Source organism: Oncorhynchus gorbuscha, linkage group LG04, assembly GCF_021184085.1.
Source record: "Oncorhynchus gorbuscha isolate QuinsamMale2020 ecotype Even-year linkage group LG04, OgorEven_v1.0, whole genome shotgun sequence".
NCBI classification, from domain to species: Eukaryota; Metazoa; Chordata; class Actinopteri; order Salmoniformes; family Salmonidae; genus Oncorhynchus; species Oncorhynchus gorbuscha.
In genome coordinates, this window is record NC_060176.1 from 20846145 (window position 1) to 20864877 (window position 18733).

Sequence of the window (18733 nt, forward strand, 5' to 3'; positions counted from 1 at the left end):
CATGACAACCCTACTAAGTGTTGTGAGCCACCTACCTGACACTAAATCTAACACAGAGTTTAGGCTTTGTGTCGGTGCTCAAAGTGGGAAACTGAACTCTTATTCTCTCCCTTCCGACAGCTTTACGATATGCACAAGCCCTTCCCTCCTTCCCTAATGAATGAGCCTCCAGTTTGACTTCATGGTCTTTTACCAACTCACCATATCCATTTATTATTCTGTCACCGTCCTTGATTACAGCCACGGTAAAGTCACATCCTTAGTGCCAGTAACTATAGCTGGATTAATGAATCACTTCTCTATCTATCTGGGAAAGGATGTGTGGTTATATTACACCACCATAATCATTTGTGGTTCAATCTAGGTTTTACACCACTAGTGATGTATTGTTATCACATAGTTATAAGAAAGCCGTTGTGTCTGTGCTGAGCGAGAAAAGGGAAGGCTCCATCTCTCAGTTTTATTGCGATTCAGTGTTCTCACCCCAGCCTCCCACATACTGCAGGGGGGGGGGGAGACAGAGGGAGACAGAAGGAGACAAAGAGAAGAGCGAGAGAAATGGAGAAAGGGAAAGAGGAGAGGCCCTAACACAAGCAGCCAGCCCAACCCTCCTGTCTTTCTGCCCACCCGTCCGTCCTCCTGGTACTGCCGCCAGGATCCTGACACGCCTACCTCCTCCCAGTCACCACGGCAACTCTTTGTTTTCATGAGTCAGATCACCCCTGAGATAGACCCCAGCCACACCACAAAGCCCTCGTGCTTTACCCTCACTCTAGATCTGCAACCTCAAACGCATCGCTCCTTCATTGACGTGCTAGACACTTCACTGATTCATTGTATTTAACAGGCTTTTTTCCAACCTTAACACCAAAATGGTTGACAGAGTGGCCAACTCGTTACTGGGAACCTGAAGGGAGAATGAAAAGGTTGAATTAACCTTTCAGAGGAAAGTAGGTTTGAGTATAATGGTTTTAATTAATTCCCTGAAGGACACAACTAACAAACTGAAGCGTCTTGGCTAAGACCCACATCTTCCTGCCAGATACACAGTTGAGTTAAGTCTTCAGAGCTTTTTCTCACCAGTGCTTGAGAGCCAACCTTGGGCGTTGCAGCACCTGCTAATCTCCGGGATGGACAGCGAGCCAACCAGTATCATGAATACCTTTCAATGTCTGCAGAGTAAGAGAAGAAGGAAAGGACCCAGAGGGTACGGATGAGGAGGCTGGCCAAAGATCAGAGCTGAAACTAACATACCAATAATATAATTATTTAGCCCATCTACATTCTGCTGCTCCTATACCATTGATGGTACGGTGTGGTCATTTTGTGACCGTAAATCCCACTGCTCCTCTGAATGGGGTATGTCTTTGTTACCTATCGGTACAGAACTCCGGCGCTCTTTAAAGTCTGCCTGACGACAGCTCTGCTCCACGGTACTGAACACAGAGCATAATGGCCCCTGAGGGAGAGGTACTGGGGACCATCTAACACGGAAGGTTTGATCGGTGCCTGCTACTGCCAGCTGGATCCCCTCCATGCAGATGAGCCAGAGAGAACACAGGAGAAACACTGAGGTGTTATGGCTGTTATGAACAGGGTTATTAGCACACATGCTATTGGTTTATTGCGCTCATCATCGTTACAGAGAGAGGAAGTGCCGTTGTAAAAGCTGAGGTCCATCATCATTTCAGCAATACGGAAACACACACCTGTTGTCCTGTAACACACACACACACACACACACACACACACACACACACACACACACACACACACACACACACACACACACACACACACACACACACACACACACACACACACACACACACACACACACACACACACACACACACATGGCCCTGGGATGACTGGGGAGAGAAGTGAGTATGGCTTAGACACACACACTAACCCACAGTGAACAGTAGCCTGCTGAACGCCTGGCACACTGTCACCCGGCCTTCCGACACCTCTGACCACTGGGCAACAATAACACACAGAGCCCTGGGCAGGACCCCCCACTACCCACAGCCCACCACCACCCCCTCCCAGGCTGCTGACACTGGGCACAATGTATGCTACAGATGGCCTCAAAATGACTCAAGACAAGAGGAGTAAAAAAAATTGACAGCGGCCTTTAGAGGACTGTCAAGAAAATGAATGTGTGTGTTTCTGAATAAGCACTTGGGAGCAGGATCCGAGAGTGAAAGGAAAATCACAGTGGCAGCTACCAGATAATTCCTCCCAGTCTCCAGCTATGTTTTGATCTCTGCTTCTCTCGCTATTTTTTACTCAGTATGTCTCACTCTCGCTATTCTCTATTTTAAAGCTTTTTGTTGGTTACTCCATCTTTGTCACTTGCATCACGCACGCATGCACACACACAGACACATACAAAGAGGTGTCACTGCAGTCGCATGTTTAAATCTGGTCTTTCCTGTCAGCCATCTGGGGTTTGAGCAGCTGCACTGAGTAGGTCGTAACATGCTGGAGACTCTAAGCCCATGGTACCAAGGATAGACGCAGCAAAAGAGTTTTAGAAGGAAAACCAAAAGAGGCTTTGTCAAACAATATATAAACACTTCTGCTTTGATGTTTGCATAGCTTTTTAAAATGTTTTTTGGGGGAAATTTAAATGTGTGGCTGGGACTCAGAAAGGATAACCTCAGTTTAATCATTTTTGATGGAGGATTAGGCCAGTGTTTGGGAGTGCTTCCAAATCTTAGGATAAAGAAAAAAAATGAAATTGAAATCATGTACAGTTCCTACATAGTCTACAGTACAGTACAGTTTTCGCATGAATCACTTATACACATAATGTACTCAGTTGAATGGTGCAGTATTAATGAATTACTATAGGCACGGTCTATCATGGTCCAAACACACCAAGACAGTCGTGAAGAGGGCACAACAAAACCTATTTCCCCTCAGGAGACTGAAAAGATTTGGCATGGGTCCCCAGATCCTCTAAAAGTTCTTCAGCTGCACCATCGAGAGTATCCTGGGCGGTTGCATCACCGCCTGGTATGGCAACCGCTCGGCATCCATGACCTCTGTAAGGTGCTACAGAGGGTTGTGTGTACGGCCCAGTACATCACTGGGGCCAAGCTTCCTGCCATCCATGACCTCTATACTAGGCGGTGTCAGAGGAAATGATCAGTCACCCAAGTCATAGACTGTTCTCTCTGCTACCGCACGGCAAGCGGTACCGGAATGCCAAGTCCAAGTCCATAAGGCTCCTTAACAGCTTCTACCCCCAAGCCATTAGACTGCTTAACAAATAATCAAATGGCCACCCAGACTATTTACATTGACTGCCCCCCTTTATTTTTTACTTTTATTTTTTTTACACTAGTTACTCGCTGTTTATTATCTACGCATAGTCACTTTAACTCTACCTACAGTACATGTACATATTACCTCAATTACCTCGACTAACCTGTACCCCCGTTAACTCTGTACCGGTATCCCCTGTATATAGCCTCGTTATTGTTATATTGTGTTACTTTTTTTACTTGAGTTTATTTTGTAAATATGTTCCTAACTCTCATTGTCTTAAAACTGCATTGGTTTGTTAAAAGGCTTGTAAGCAAGCATTTCACAGTAAGTCTACACCTGTTGTATTCGACGCATATGACAAATAACATTTGATTTGTTACAGAGAGCAGCAGAATAAGAAGAAGAGAACCAACATGTCCAGTCTGGATCTTAACTCTTCATAATTGGTTTTGCCTTGAAATTAATTCTAAGGGGAAGCGCCACTCAGATGTGACATGGAGAGGATCAGTGTCTGCACCACGTACTCTCATGATTGGTGTCCTCCAGGGCTCGGTTATAGGCCCTCTCATCTTCTCTTTATGCCCCAAGTCACTTGGCTCCGTCATATCCTCACATGGTCTCTCCTATCATTGCGGATGACAGTCAACTACTTTTCTCCTTCCCGCCTTCTGACACCCAGGTGGCGACATGCATCTCTGCATGCCTGGCAGATATCTCAGCTTGGATGTGGGCCCACCTTCCTCTCCACAAATTTCAAAGAAGTGACTCGCTCCTACAGGTGCATTCTCTACAACATCCTTATCCAGAACGCTGAAACCCGCCTGGTGTTCAACCGTCCCAGTTTAAGACCATGGTACTTGCCTACGGAGCAGCAAGAGGAACTGCCCCTCCATACCTTCAGGCTATGCTCAAACCCTACACCCCAACCCAGGCAGTCCATTCTGCCAACTCTGGTCTCTTGACCCTGCCACCATTACGGGAAGGCAGCTCCTCCTCAACCCAGTCCAAACTCTTCTCTGTCCTGGCACCCCGATGGTAGAACCAGCTTCCCCCTGAAAACATCTTCCGAAAACATCTGAAACCCTTTCCTCTTCAAAGAGTATCTTAAACAATCCCATAGCACCCCATCTCCCACCCTGTAAAAATGTTTTCCTCTTTCTAAATGTCAGAGAAAAGCTGACAGCCTCCCCAGACCTTGTGCCGTTGCCTATAGGCTTACGTTTCTCCAAGGTCGGGGATATCTGAGACTACCTCTGAGTCACCACAGCCACAGCCAGCTGGCGATGGGGGGATACAGCAAACTATTTTTGCACTAGTTTGCTGTATTTGCCCCAGAAATCCTGACCTCTCAGCTCTAATACACCATACAGTTTCAGCTAGATGAGCATTTCTTACTATGTACCAACTCGTTGACATTTGCTCAGGAAAGTGAGAATCAAATTGATATGCCTACAGCAATATAGCATACAACCATGACCTCATAGCCCAAAAGGTGTACATTAACCTGTGACATCAACATGTTTTGACGTGTCATAGTATCGCTGGTTGCAATCATATTGATACTATGGGGAGGCGTAGGCTATACAGGTGGCATCACAAATCCTCATTATCCTTTTAATCATCCCCTGGTGATCAGTGCCATTTCACACATTTCCTCCACCACGGCATGGTCCATGATTTAGCCTATCAGAGGCAAGGATGGTCATAAATCATACTAGGGAAGCCAATGGAATAGACCTTGGAGAGCACTGAAGGATGTACTGAGAGGAGATGTGAGACAGAGGAGAGAGACAGTAGCGCTCATCTGGAGAATACATAGTTCGACACAAATAATTAAAATAGCAGTTAACACACAGATTTGTTTCCAATTAGCGAACGCTATTCAAAAAATTGCATTACACAGATTGGAAACACCATTAGCTAGGTGATTTATAGTACAGGTGTAGGATCTTAATTTGATCACCCTGTTGCAGGATCAATTCCCTTCAAGTCTTCTGAAGTTTGTAATTTCCACTTTGACATTTTAGACTTGATTTTCCTTTACGAAAAAATGTCCATTAATTGTTATCCACCAAATAATTCACATTTCCTGTCGCTGCAGGATTATTTTCCTGCTGTAGCAAACTAGCTCAAATTAAGATCCTACATCTGTACAAAGCACATCTCATAGTGTACTAGGTATGCATAACCTGGCATGGATTTGTTGTGTAATGTGTGTCGATCGGAATGAATGTTTATCAATAGTAACACGTGTTTGACCTGATTGTATATGGAGGGCCTTGTCACTGTAGTTTCTCCTTTATACTGTACAGAGGTTTGTTTGGAATGAGCAAAGCATTCATATGCAGAAGAGAGATGGAATAGGAGAGAAAGAATTGACAGGGGTTGGGGAAAATAATGTTAATAACAGTCATTGAAAATAGTGATGTTCATTGTATTCGATGACACCTCAATACACAGCGATATGAGGTGGGGGAGGACAGTAAATGTTCCCTTATCAAACCCACAGCCACAGTAGTAATGATTGGGCCCAGTACTGCAGTTTGGTAGCAGCCATCCACACAAGAAATATCTCCTGACTTCAGTCACTAACAGCCTCCACATGGAAAGCCAGGGATGAATTATTCATTAGCCTTCACATCATACACACACTCAGAAAAGCGTACCTACACACATCTTATAATATCTCTCACACACACACACACACACACACACACACAGCTCATGAACCCTGACATCTTACACGAAACACCATCTGTGCATTTGATGAGTGAACTGGCCCTTCCAGTTCTCACCCCTGGGCATTAGAGAGGCCGAGGCTTAACCATTCATCATCCAGGAGAATGGCCCATTATCAACAAGAACAAAATAAAAATGGAGGAAGAGCCAGGGATTCTATTATCAGCCCAGCCCATGGTTGCCTGGTTCTTTTTGTGTGTATCAGTGTGAGTGCATGTCTTTGTGGCTTTGTATTCTTGTGAATGTTATTCTTCTGTTTCTGGGTGTGGCCCTGTTAGCTGAAGATATCGATCCTGATCGATAAGAGGGACACGTGTAGCACTAGTGTGTGCGGCTGTTGCATCACTACTGACAAAGTGGCAGGTTCTGGAGGACCTGTCAGCGCCCCCCTCCAAGCATCCTTCACGCTTTAGTGGGCCCAGGGGACACAGCGTGACACAGAGAGAGGCAGGCTGGGAGATTGGAATCTACTTCCCCATCTCTAGAGGAATGTCGGCGCCACGTTCTCGCTCTCCCTGTGTGCACGGCAACAGCCAGCAACAACCAATTCTAACACTGAGGAAGAGAAGAAACAGAATGAACTTAATAAGCATTCTTTAATGTTTCTTCACTGTAGAAGGGGGAGTCATCAGTCACCCAATAACAAACACAAAGCTATGGAAATGAGTTCAGGGAATCTTTTCAAATTGCAGGACTTGAAGATAACAAGGGGAGACAATAAGCACCGCAGAAAATGCTGCTTGACAGCACCGGCAGTCCCAGTACGAATAATGCATGATTCAAAGCTATTTTAAGAAAGTGGTGCTGTTTTAGCAAGCCCTGTGTTATTCTGGGACCTCTCCAATCTCCATCATTCCCTGCCAGCTGTGCTAGTAGGAACATAATGCCTTACTTTAATGGAAAGTCATTCAACAGTACCCAGATTCCTGAATCAAAGGTGTGCTAATGCATGTCCAGGACAGTCATGCAATGCTTTGTTTTGTTCTGATGTACATGGCAGACTCTGGGTGCCTGGTCTAGACACTACATGCTCTCCACCAGGTTGCTAGCAGCAGGGGCCTCTAATGGCTGATCCCTGAGTTGTCAGTGTGCATGAGCATCTGTAGCCAATAGCCAGTATTTACGACACTGCAATAACTGCAACCTGCAAACACCGGGGAAGTGCCAATGAAGAAGACGGCAGGGACCATCAGGCATGAAGACAAGACCGCACAGGACAGGGTGAAAGGAGTAAGTCAAACACTGAACTATTCAATAGCATCCAAACAGAAGACATGGAGACAGATCACAGACAAAAGAGACTGAGAGACAGATAAATCTCAAGGCCCTACAGCTCTCCCATCCCCTTTAGGCACACAGCTCAGTATCTGTCTTGTCTCAGTGCTGCGGCTGTTGCTGTCACCAGTTTGGAGGGGATTCTGGATGAAAGGTTCCACTTGTTTCTCAGAGAAGCCTGTGTTTCATTCTGCCACCATTGTCTTCAAAATGCATCGTCTTCTCCGAGAGTCACAGCATCTCAAATTGGCTGAGTCATACATCTTGGGATGAAACACAGAATAGATTAAAGAAGAACAAAACGAAGCGAGGGAAGGCAAGGCACGGTGACGAATGAGGAAGGAAACAGGAGCGACAGCAGCAGTGCTTAAACAGAGGAGGTGGTGGCATATTAACATTGCCAAACCATCTCAAGGCATCACATCAGAGCGTGCATTTTGGGTCCCCTAGCACTAAAGATTGTGATGAAAAAACGTGATGAACTACAGAGTCCCTGGTGGAAACAAGTGACGTCCTCACCCCTCTGGCCAGACATACTGTAGCTCTGCTTCTGATCCACTGATGATGCTGGAGGTCTGGATGGATGGATTACTGGTCTCTGATTGCAATCCCCTTATATCACAAAGCTCTGCAGCTCCATTCAGTCTGCCTCTATAAACCCAGCTTCCCTTCTGGGCATGTATGTCGTGCCATCACCACATCTGGTAAAGACCTCATGGTTCATAACAATAGAGGACAATGACATTACAAGCATTGTAAAAAAGGGCGAGAGCACCTTTGCTTGGGTGTTTGTTGGATATTTGCTTCGAAACAGATAGAAATGATAATGAATGACTGAATTTTTAAGGCGGGGATCTATTTGTTATTCACAACTAGTTTAAAGGGGCTACAGCTGAAGGGTTTTATTAGCATATAAACCCTCTTTTCAGTTGAGCAAACTTAGACACACTTTAATGTCCACACTAGCAACTGCCACTGAGCACCACTACTCCTATTAGTGTTTGCAAACTGCGGTCAGGCTATGGAACTGGAACTGCCTACGCCTCAACAGAAAAAGAGGTGTGATTTGCATGGTCTGAAATATTAAATTACCCTTCTGTTTGTTCACGCTGCTCCCAGAGGATCTAATTCATTTAGATACAACAATTTGTCCTCAGTGAGACTAAATTGCCTAAATGAGTATAAGCAAGAGGATATGCAAGACAGCACACACACCCAATGGATGAATACACACACACACACACACAAGCCAGCTCAAGACATACACATCATGTTATACAAAGTTAAAATAGTCAGCAAGGGAAAATTTTCCTTTGAAAAACTGACAATGAAGAGGGGTGTAGGCGATTCAAGAAGTCTAGTTCTCCTTAGAGTAGTCCCAAATAATATTCCTTGGGAAAATGGGAGGAATTGATTCCATATTCAACAGCATACACGATGACAGGCCAGGGCACTTCCTTTCCACACTTCACAGTCAATACGATTCCTTGGCATCGAATGCACAGAGGATTAGAAACGTATCATTATAGTGAGTAGTATATCATCAGCTTACACTTATGGCTTTTAATGATTCAACTAGCTAGATGTTGATGTCCGCCATCTCCTCGGTTATTCAAGCTTTTAATCGTGATCTGTAAAGCACTGTTTCAACAGATGATAGACTCCACCAAATACACGAGTGACTCTGCCGCCAAATGCAGTCATCCCAAAATGTGTCTTATATGGAAGCATGGGCCCCATAACACGCATGCAATTCCCATACACTATCAGTGACGTGCAGATGGATGGGGACTATTTGAGAGGAGATTATAAGCCTACAGGATAAGAAACAGAGAGTGGACAGGCAGGCAGAGTCTTGGGACCCGTCACAGTGCTATCTGGCTCAGAAACACAGCCTTCTGGAGGGCCACATCACAGCCAGCCATTCTGCTTCCATGGGTTCAGCAAGCAACCCACAACAGCTCCCTCTCCTTTTCAGCCAATAATAATCCTCTTTAGTGCTCAATCAATCATGGGCTTTTTGGCTGAAAGCGAGCAGAAATATGGAAGATGGAAATAGGGAGAGAGATTTTCACCACCCGGATCATATTGTTCATGTAAATAGGAGAACTTGTCCTGATTATGTTCTTTATGGTCACATGTCACACATCTGGATACACAGTCAGTGAAGGAGAGTTTAAAAATCGCAGAGTAAAAACATTTCAAGTTAAATTAACTTGGAGTTATCTTTACCCTCAACAGATTGATATGGTCCCTGGACTTAGTATTGATAACAGGAGTTGATTGTGACTGAGTACTTTTAACTACATTATGGGGGCTTTCACACCAAATTTGTTTGGTTCGTTTTTGTCCGAACTCTAGTGAGTTTATCCCCTTAGTTTGGTTGGTTTGGAATGGTGTGAACACTATCCACACTCGGGTCCGGAATAAACAAACAAAAAGGATGGTCTCGGTCCGATTCAATTTGTACCTTGATGTGATTCGCTGCAGGTGAGAACGCTGTCAGGACCAAACCCCACATTATTATTATTATTATTATTATTGTTTGTTTGACTGCGAGCATTTGATCAAAATTGATATATCTGAAACATTCTGTGAGTACCAGCACATTTATGAGCATATCTGATGCAGATTAGGGGAGACGGGGCTATACGGGGGATATAGCCTACTGAGTGTAAACCTATTCACGTCGCAGATAGAGGTGCTATTGCGATGTTTCCTCCCGCATGTTGTTAGAAGACCAAAGAGAAAGTCATATGAAGATTGGAACACACAGCGATGCTTCATGATAATTCATCTTAAATGGATTTAACTACGGCATTTTTGTCCAATAAATAAATTACTGACATTGAAATGTGGTTTTGTTTGTGAATTGTTGTTCGTTTTTACATTTGGCAACGTGAAACCAATGTGTCAAAAATATATCATGTAACAAATGGTGGAACTCTGATTCAAACTGTAGCTCAAAACTATGGTGTGAAAACACCCTAAGAGTAACCAGAGACACAGATAAAACTATGTATTGTCATATTTCCCAGCATGCTCTGTTGCAGGTAGATTTCTTCAATAGTTTGTTTTAGTATCTGTTTTCGAGGGGTACATTGATTGTTTTTGATCAGATGCTACACAATGATATGTAACATACATTTTCCTAAATTAATCTAATCTATTAACAGTTGGATGTATTGCAATTGTAACTGAGGTGGTTCCAGTTTTCATTATGAAGGTCATCTCTTATTTTTTTACCCCCTTTTTCATGATATCCAGTTAAGATCTTGTCTCCAGTTCGCTGCAACTCCCCAACGGGCCCGAGTGAGACGAAAATCGAATCACGTGTCCTCCGAAACATGACCCGCCAAACCTTCTTTACACCCACCCTCTTAACCCAGAAGCCAGGCGCACCAATGTGTTGGAGGAAACACTGTTCAACTGACGACCGTGGTCAGCCTGCAGGTGCCCCCCTGGCCAAACCCTCCTCCTAACCCGGACAATGCGAAGCCAATTGTGCGCCGCCCTATGGGCCTCCCGGTCACGGCTGGTTGTGACAAAGCCCGGGGCCGAACCCGGGTCTGCACCACTCGGGAGGCCTGATGAAAGCCATCTCTAGCAACAGTACTCTCCTCCCTGTTCTGACATACATTCTGATGTGGGTGATGTAAAATTGCTGGATATCCTCCCTCTTAAATGGATACCAATAGAGCGGGGATCCCCAACTAGTGGCCTGTGATTTTATTTGGCCCCCCAAGATTTCTGAGCCAAAAAATACTAATTGTATTTATTTATTTGTATTTATACTGAACAAAAATATAAACCCAACATGCAACAATTTCAACTATTTTACTAAGTTACAGTTCATGTAAGGAAATCTTAAAATAAAAATACAATTTAAATAAATTCATTAGGCCCTAGTCTATGGATTTCACATGACTGGTCAGCGGTGCAGCCATGGTTGGGCCTGGGAGGACATAGGCCCACCCACTTGGGAGACTGGCCCACCCACTGGGGAGCATGGCCCAGCCAATCAGAATGAGTTTTTCCCCACAAAAGGGTTTACACGTGGTCTGCAGTTGTGAGGCTGGTTGGATGTACTGCCAAATTCTCTAAAATGACATTGGAGGAGGCTTCTGGTAGAGAACTGAACATGAAATTATCTGGCAACAGCTCTGGTGGACATTCCTGCAGTCAGCATGCCAATTGCACGCTCCCTCAAAACTTGAGGCATTGCGTTGTTTGACAAAACTGCACATTGCCTTTTATTCTCCCCAGCACAAGGCGCACCTGTGTAATGGTCATGCTGTTTAATCAGCTTCTTGATATGCCACATCTGGCAGGTGGATGTATTATCTTGGGAGTGGAGAAACGCTCACTAACAGGGATATAAACACATTTGTGCACAAAGTTTGAGAGAAATAAGCTTTTTGTGTGTATGGATAATGTTGGTGATCTTTTATTTGAGCTCATGAAACATGGGACCAACACTTTACATGTTGCATTTATATTTTTGTTCAGTGTATTTATTACATGCTAGACATAAAATACTGTGAAAACACCAGCAAATCAGCTACAAGTGATTTAGATTTTGGAAATCTGTTCCAAAAGTATTCTCACACATGACAGAGACGTATACTGTATGTGACAATATACAAATGTAATCAAGGTTGGAACTGATAATATTTTAGTCATATATTATATCGGTTTGGTCTTATTGGTCAATTTGCAGTCCACAAATCATTAGAATCACGTTTCCCGCCGCCTGACCATCCGCTCAAGAAAAAAATTATTGTAGTTGATGAGTCCTGCAATAGAGATTGGATGTCACATTGTAAGCCATCATAATATGACAAGAAATACTTAAAATGACACATTACACCTTAAATGGGAGCATATAATTTGATTTGATATAAACCCCCAAATAGTGTTGAGTTTGAGGCCATAGGAGTTGAATTAACTCGTGATTATATTGTAAGAGTAAACATTACTCGAAATAAATAACTCTAGAGTACTGAACAACACTGCAGAGAATTAAAGTAAGAGTTATTTTCAATTAATACTGTACGAAGTGAAACGCAACGATGCAGAGTTAAATATCAACAGTAAATTGAGCATATTCAACTCTGTTGCCAGAGTACCTTTTACTCTTTTTAAACTGGGACCAAATGTTATCTGTGGCAGAATTTGATTTTCTTCAATTAGAGTTCAATTTACTCTGTAATTTTACTGTGTATGCACCTGATTCTCCTAATGTGGTAATACACAAGAGGCCATGATCTGCAGGGCAGGGAAGGTCACTTTCTAAATGGAATCTGTTAGTTACTAGTTACCTTTCCAAAATTATAAATCAGTCATGTAACTTTTGGATTACCCAAACTCAGCACCGTAGTCTGATTACTTAAAAGCTGCTCTAATGGAATGGCATGCCTTGAGCACGACCAAAAAGTGCTATTTGCATGTGAAAAATGAATGCCATGTACTGCATTTGCTATAGGCCTATTGATTACGTTTTTTTGTTGGTGACACTTTGACAACTCGATAATTTGAGTCTGTTTAAAGGGAAAATCCACAGTTGAAACAATAACCAAGGGCCCACCCTGCCTCTGTTTTGGTAAAAAGCTGAGGGATGGGCCTGTAAACACTCTCACATGAATAGGCAGAGCTATGGATACAAGGTCTGACCATCCATGATATCAAAAGTATTGTTTCAACCATGCTTTGGAGGCTATACAGCGTTTGTTTACATTTACAATGTTTACAAACATTGGATTAAAACAAGCTTATATTTTGGGTTATCCTGCGGGTGTGACAGTTGAACTAAGCTAATGAGGCATTAATAAGTTATATTCTTTAAGAATCAATGAGCATACAGTATATTATTAATTTATAAGTCTGAAAAATGGATGTGGCAACTACATAACGCCCCTTTAAGTCTGTCAAAAGTGTGCGAGTTTGAGCATATGTATGTTAGGCCTATGGATATTTTGTTTTGAATCAGCCCAAATTCGATTGAGCAATAAAAGCACCAGTCGTGGTCTCCTTAAATTAAACTAGTTGTTGAAAGTATGGAGCCCAATACCATGGAGGAGTTTATAAGGTAGGAAGGAACACACTCAAACTTTTATTCTATAGGCTGGGATCTACGCTATGCAGCTGTTGCAAGTGCGCATTTATCATGACTGTCCACTGGTCGCAAAACAATGATTGATAGGCAGCTTAAACTTCATTTCAAACATTATTGGGTTAAAATACACATACAGTGCCTTCGGGAAGTATTCAGACTCCAGGGCTTTTTCCACATTTTGTTAAATTAGAGCCTTATTCTAAAACGGTTTAAATACATTTGAAAAACTCCACAATCTACACACAATACCCCTTAGTGACAAAGAGAAAACATGTTTTTAGCATGTTTGGAAATAAAAATGTTTCCATTGATCATCCTTGAAATGTTTCTACAACTTGACTGGAGTCCACCTGTGGTAAACTCAATTGATTGTACATGATTTGTCTATACAAGGTCCCACAGTTGACAGTACATGTGTTGATACCACCTTTTGAAACGCACTCGTTGTCATTGAGATGTGCACCTGATCCCACCTTTCCATCTAATAAAGCCAACTAGTTTAAACAACAGCAACACATCTACAAGAACCATGAGAATGAAACCCATTAATGCTGGAAAGCAGAAACACCAAAATAGGCATACTACTCACCAATAGCTGTAGGTTGGTGGCTGATGTGGTCTATTTCCCAGGTGCACTCCTGAAACAAAAAGAGTACAAGGCTGAGTATGGCGAAGAGGCAACTTGTTCAGCTCAGACAGTAAAGTCTTGATCCCCCCCCCCCCCCTCCCTCAATCTCTTGGTAATAAAGTAGTCTGGATTTTGGGTCAAAGCAACATCATTACTGCACCACTCACAGCAAGATTTCCAAATTGTTTTTTTTAGCAACACCGCACAAATAAAGATGAGAAGCCCAAAAGCCCAATCTTTAACAGGTGAGTTGAGCACATGTAGTCATCACATGCTCTCAGGGTGCTTCCTGTCACAGCTGATCAGATCCTCATGCCAATGCACTCAACAAAGAGCACTTTGAACGTATCTCTGGGTGGGAGGGAGCCTCCTGAAAGGAACTGGTATGTCATTAGATTAGCAACAAACCAAAGCACTAACACATTTAAGAGAGGAGGAGAAAAAAAGTGTGATGTGATTACTGAGTACGGGCCCTTGTAAAACTGACCCTACCAATCCTTGACTTCAGCAATGTCATTTACAAAATAACCTCCAACATGCTACTCAGCAAACTGGATGTAGTCTATCACAGTCCCATCCGTTTTATCACCAAAGCCCCGTATACTACCCACCACTGTGACCCTGTACGCTATCGTTGGCATATTCGTTGCCAAACCCACTGGCTCCAGGTCATCTATAAGTCTTCTATAGGTAAAGCACTGCCTTATCCCAGCTCACTGGTTACCATAGTAACACCGACCCGTAGCATGCGCTCCAGCAGGTATATTGCACTGGTCATCCCCAAAGCAAACACTTCCTTTGGCTACCTTTCCTTCCAGTTCTTAGCTGCCAATGACTGGAACGAATTGCAAAAATCTCTGAAGCTGGAGTCTTATATCTCCCTCTTAACTTTAAGCATCAGCTGTCTGAGCAGCTTACCGATCACTGTACCTGTACATAGCCAATCTGTGAATAGCACACCCAACTACCTCATCCCCATATTATTACTTACCCTCTTGTACCCCAGTATTTCTACTTGCACATCATCATCTGCACATCTGTCACTCCAGTATTAATGCTAAATTGTAATTATTTTCACCTCTAGGGCCTATTTATTGCCTATCTCCATAGTCTTCTACATTTGCACACACTGTACATAGATTTTTCTATTTTTATTTTATTTTGTGTTATTGACTGTACGTTTGTTTAATGTGTAACTCTGTGTTGTTGTTTTTGTCGCACTGCTTTGCTTTATCTTGGCCAGGTCGCAGTTGTAAATGAGAACTTGTTCTCAACTGGCCTACCTGGTTAAATAAAGGTGAAATAAAAATAAACAAACAAATATTCTGATTCATTAAGTAGCTCTATTCTTCTGGCAACATAATGGGGAGACGGAGCAGAGGGAGAGAAGGAGATTGACAATTGACAGGCAGCACGGGAAGAGGATTCTGCTGCTTGGCTGTTCACACACACACATAATGCTGTCTCTTATAGAAACACACCTCCCTCTGGCCAGATGTTTTCTGCATGATAAGCCTTGTGCCGACACATCCTTCCTCCCCTCAAGGCTTCAGGTGGCACTGGAAGTGATTTGCACATCGTATTGTTACTGAGACCCATTTGGAGACGCCAACCTCGCTGAAGAGATTCCTTACACTAATCAGAGCTAACACCACAGCACAGAGACACTAATGTTATCTTACCACATCTTCCTATCCAGAGATAGCTTCTGTTCGTGCTCAGGCTGGAGTGCTGATTAAAGCTGGGCTGCTTCTTTGATGTCCTAAAACAGCCTGTCTCCCTTTACCAACATCAGATGATACTGAAGGGGAGAGGTTTTTCAAAATAAAACAACAACACCAGAGCAAACCAGACTGATCCCCTGGGCCCTCAGTGTGAAGTGACAGAATTGTTATCTGGGGTGTTTGTGCCTCCATCTTGGATACAGAAGCATAAGGGAATAGGTTTCCAGCATTCTAACAAGTTGCATCCTACTTTGCCTTCCAGGAGAGGTTGCCATCTGCAGCTATTGACAGTTTGGGTGGAAACAGGGCAGATTCTCCCGCAAATCTTGACAAATGGCTGGAGTCACAAGCTGTGCCCGATAGGAATACTGTAGTAGAGTCCAGCCATTATAAATCTCAGCCCCACATCCTGCCTGTGAAGGTACGCTTCCACATCCACATTCATGTTCCACTCCACAATTTGAGCCTAGAGAGGATCCATCCAGCTTCAGAGGGACAGTTAGTTTGTCAGGAGAGAGGAGAGATGAGGAGGGAAGAGAAGGGATGAGGAGAGCTTGCTGACAGCATGGAGAGCTGAGTGTTACTCAACGAGCATGTGGGAGATGCCATGACTATAGAGTGCTGATGTTCACGGTCAGGCTGCCATCGTGGGTCCTCAGAGGCCACGCGGGCCCACTCCTGCTATTACCCCATGTCATAAACCCTGCCGGAGTCTGACAGACTATTCCTAACCAGCACACCTAAGTGTTGTTCTGTGCCCCCCTGTCCCCATGCCTGTGCCCACTGTTCAGCCATTTTAATTATCAACCATCATTTGGTTTAAGACAGGGTATAATTAAATCATTGTTATGTGTGGCACACATAAAAATCTAATCAAGAAAAATCTGATCAAGATCAATAACATTACTGCAGCAAATCTAAATGCTTAGGAGAACTGATAGTGCCAGAAGAAGCATTGCCATATGATAAATGTATGAACAAGTAGCACCAAGCTGAGCGATCTACCAAACAATGCCCACGTTCCATCGGAGGATTAAACTGCTTTGAGCCAATAGTAAGCAGCGCTGTGTGACTCATCCTGCCAGGGGAAGACACAGTTTACAGAAAAAAGACAGAGAGAGAAAACAACCAACTGTGCTTGTTACTGAGAACACAGTGCCAGTTAGGAGGCAGAGCAGAATATATTATCACCTCTTCAGGTATTGGAAGTTTAGCTGGGACATTCCCTATGGTTTGCTCAACTTCTCTAGGCACAAAACAATCAGCACATTATCTCTGGCGACTGCAACGTGTCCTGCACATGCACACACATGCAAAACAAACACACAAAAGCATGCAGACACACACACACACATTCTCTCTCCTTTTCTAAGACAGATAAAGTGTCAGCAACACCACTGTCTCTCCCGCTCAGCCAGGCAGTCAAATTGTGCTCTGGTTGCAGTATCATCTCATGCCCTGGGGCTCCGTTTGGTCCCAGAGGCCCCACTCGCACTGCAGTACACTGCAGCTGCTACTTCTCTGCATAAGACCATTCAGATCGGTCGCTGGAGATGCCAACAAATGACACGTGTTCTGTTGAAGGGAGGAGAGTTACCAACACCTGCAACAACTCACAATCAATCGGAATCTAGCAATAACCAATTACAGTACATTACTACAATACGGAAAACCAAAATACTGTGCCAAACTTACAGTATCAGTAGGCCTGTCAAATTTTTACATTTGAGATGTGGTGAAAACATATAGCCTAATATAGTAGCTAGCTACAGGTGTAGGATCTTAATTTGATCACTCCTTTGTTGATGAGAATTTTCCTACAAAGCAGGATATGCGTACTTGTAGTATATTCAAGGTTTAAAAAGTCTTCTAAAGTTTGTAATTTACATTTAAAAATGTCAGACTTGATTTGCCCTAACATAAAATGTATCAGCCCTTACAAATAAATATCCATGAATTATAATCCACATAATAATTCAAATCAAATTGTATTTGTCACATGCATCGTACACAACAGGTGTGGACTAATAGTGAAATGCTTACTTACAGGCTCTTTCCAACAATGCAGAGAGAATGAAAATAGAGAAACAATTTAAAAGTAAAACAAGTAATAACAGATACACAATGAGTAACAATGACTTAGCTATATACACTGGGTGTACAAAATATTAAGAACAGCTATTTCCATGACATAGGGTGACCAGCTGAAAGCTATGATCCCTTGTTGATGTCACTTGTTAAATTTACAGTCAGTGTAGATGAAGGAGAGGAGACAGGTTAAAGAAGGCTTTTTAAGCCTTCGAGACAATTGAGACATGGATTGTGTATGTGTGCCACTCACAGGGTGAATGGGCAAGACAAAATACTTAAGTGCCTTTGAACGGGGTATGGTAGGTACAGGTGCACCGGTTTGTGTTAAGAACTATAAACACTGCTGGGTTTTTCAATCTCAACAGTATCCTGTGTGTATCAAGAATGGTCCAACCCCCAAAGGACATCCAGCGAACTTGACAACTGTGGGAAGCATTGGAGTCAACATGGGTTAGCATTCCTGTGAAACACTTTCGACACCTTGTAGACTCCATGCAATGCAATATTAGGAAGCTATTCCTAATGTTTGGTATACTCAGTGTACAAGTTTATGTTAGGGGTAAGAGATAATTAAGGTAGTGTGGCAAAGAAGTGGGTTGAGTGATAAATGGCAGATAGGTGAGGGCAGAACTAATAATCGGGCTCTGCACTCTCACTAAAATGAACTTCTTATGGCTGGGGAGCGGTATTGAGTAGCTTGGGTGAATAATGTGCCCAGAGTAAACTGCCTGCTACTCAGGCCCAGAAGCTAAGATATGCTAATATTCGGATAGAAAACACTCTGAAGTTTCTAAAACTGTTAGAATGATGTCTGTGAGTATAACAGAACTCAGAAGGCAGGCAAAAACCTGAGAAAAAATCCAACCAGGAAGTGGGTAATCT

The 18733-nt window shown here is 43.2% G+C and overlaps 1 protein-coding gene across 3 annotated transcripts in view; it reads right to left on the reverse strand.

The window, feature by feature from the left end:
• Nucleotides 1-18733, reverse strand: part of apba2b (amyloid beta (A4) precursor protein-binding, family A, member 2b) — a 78832-nt gene that overhangs the window by 33896 nt on the left and 26203 nt on the right. For 2 of the 3 annotated variants that reach the window (XM_046346176.1, XM_046346178.1), the window contains exon 2: nt 13998-14046. The gene's annotated coding sequence lies outside the window, so the exon portion shown is untranslated. Of the gene's footprint in view, nt 1-1080; nt 1173-1374; nt 1419-13997; nt 14047-18733 lie in introns of those variants that run through there. The other variant, XM_046346177.1, reaches the window with a different exon arrangement.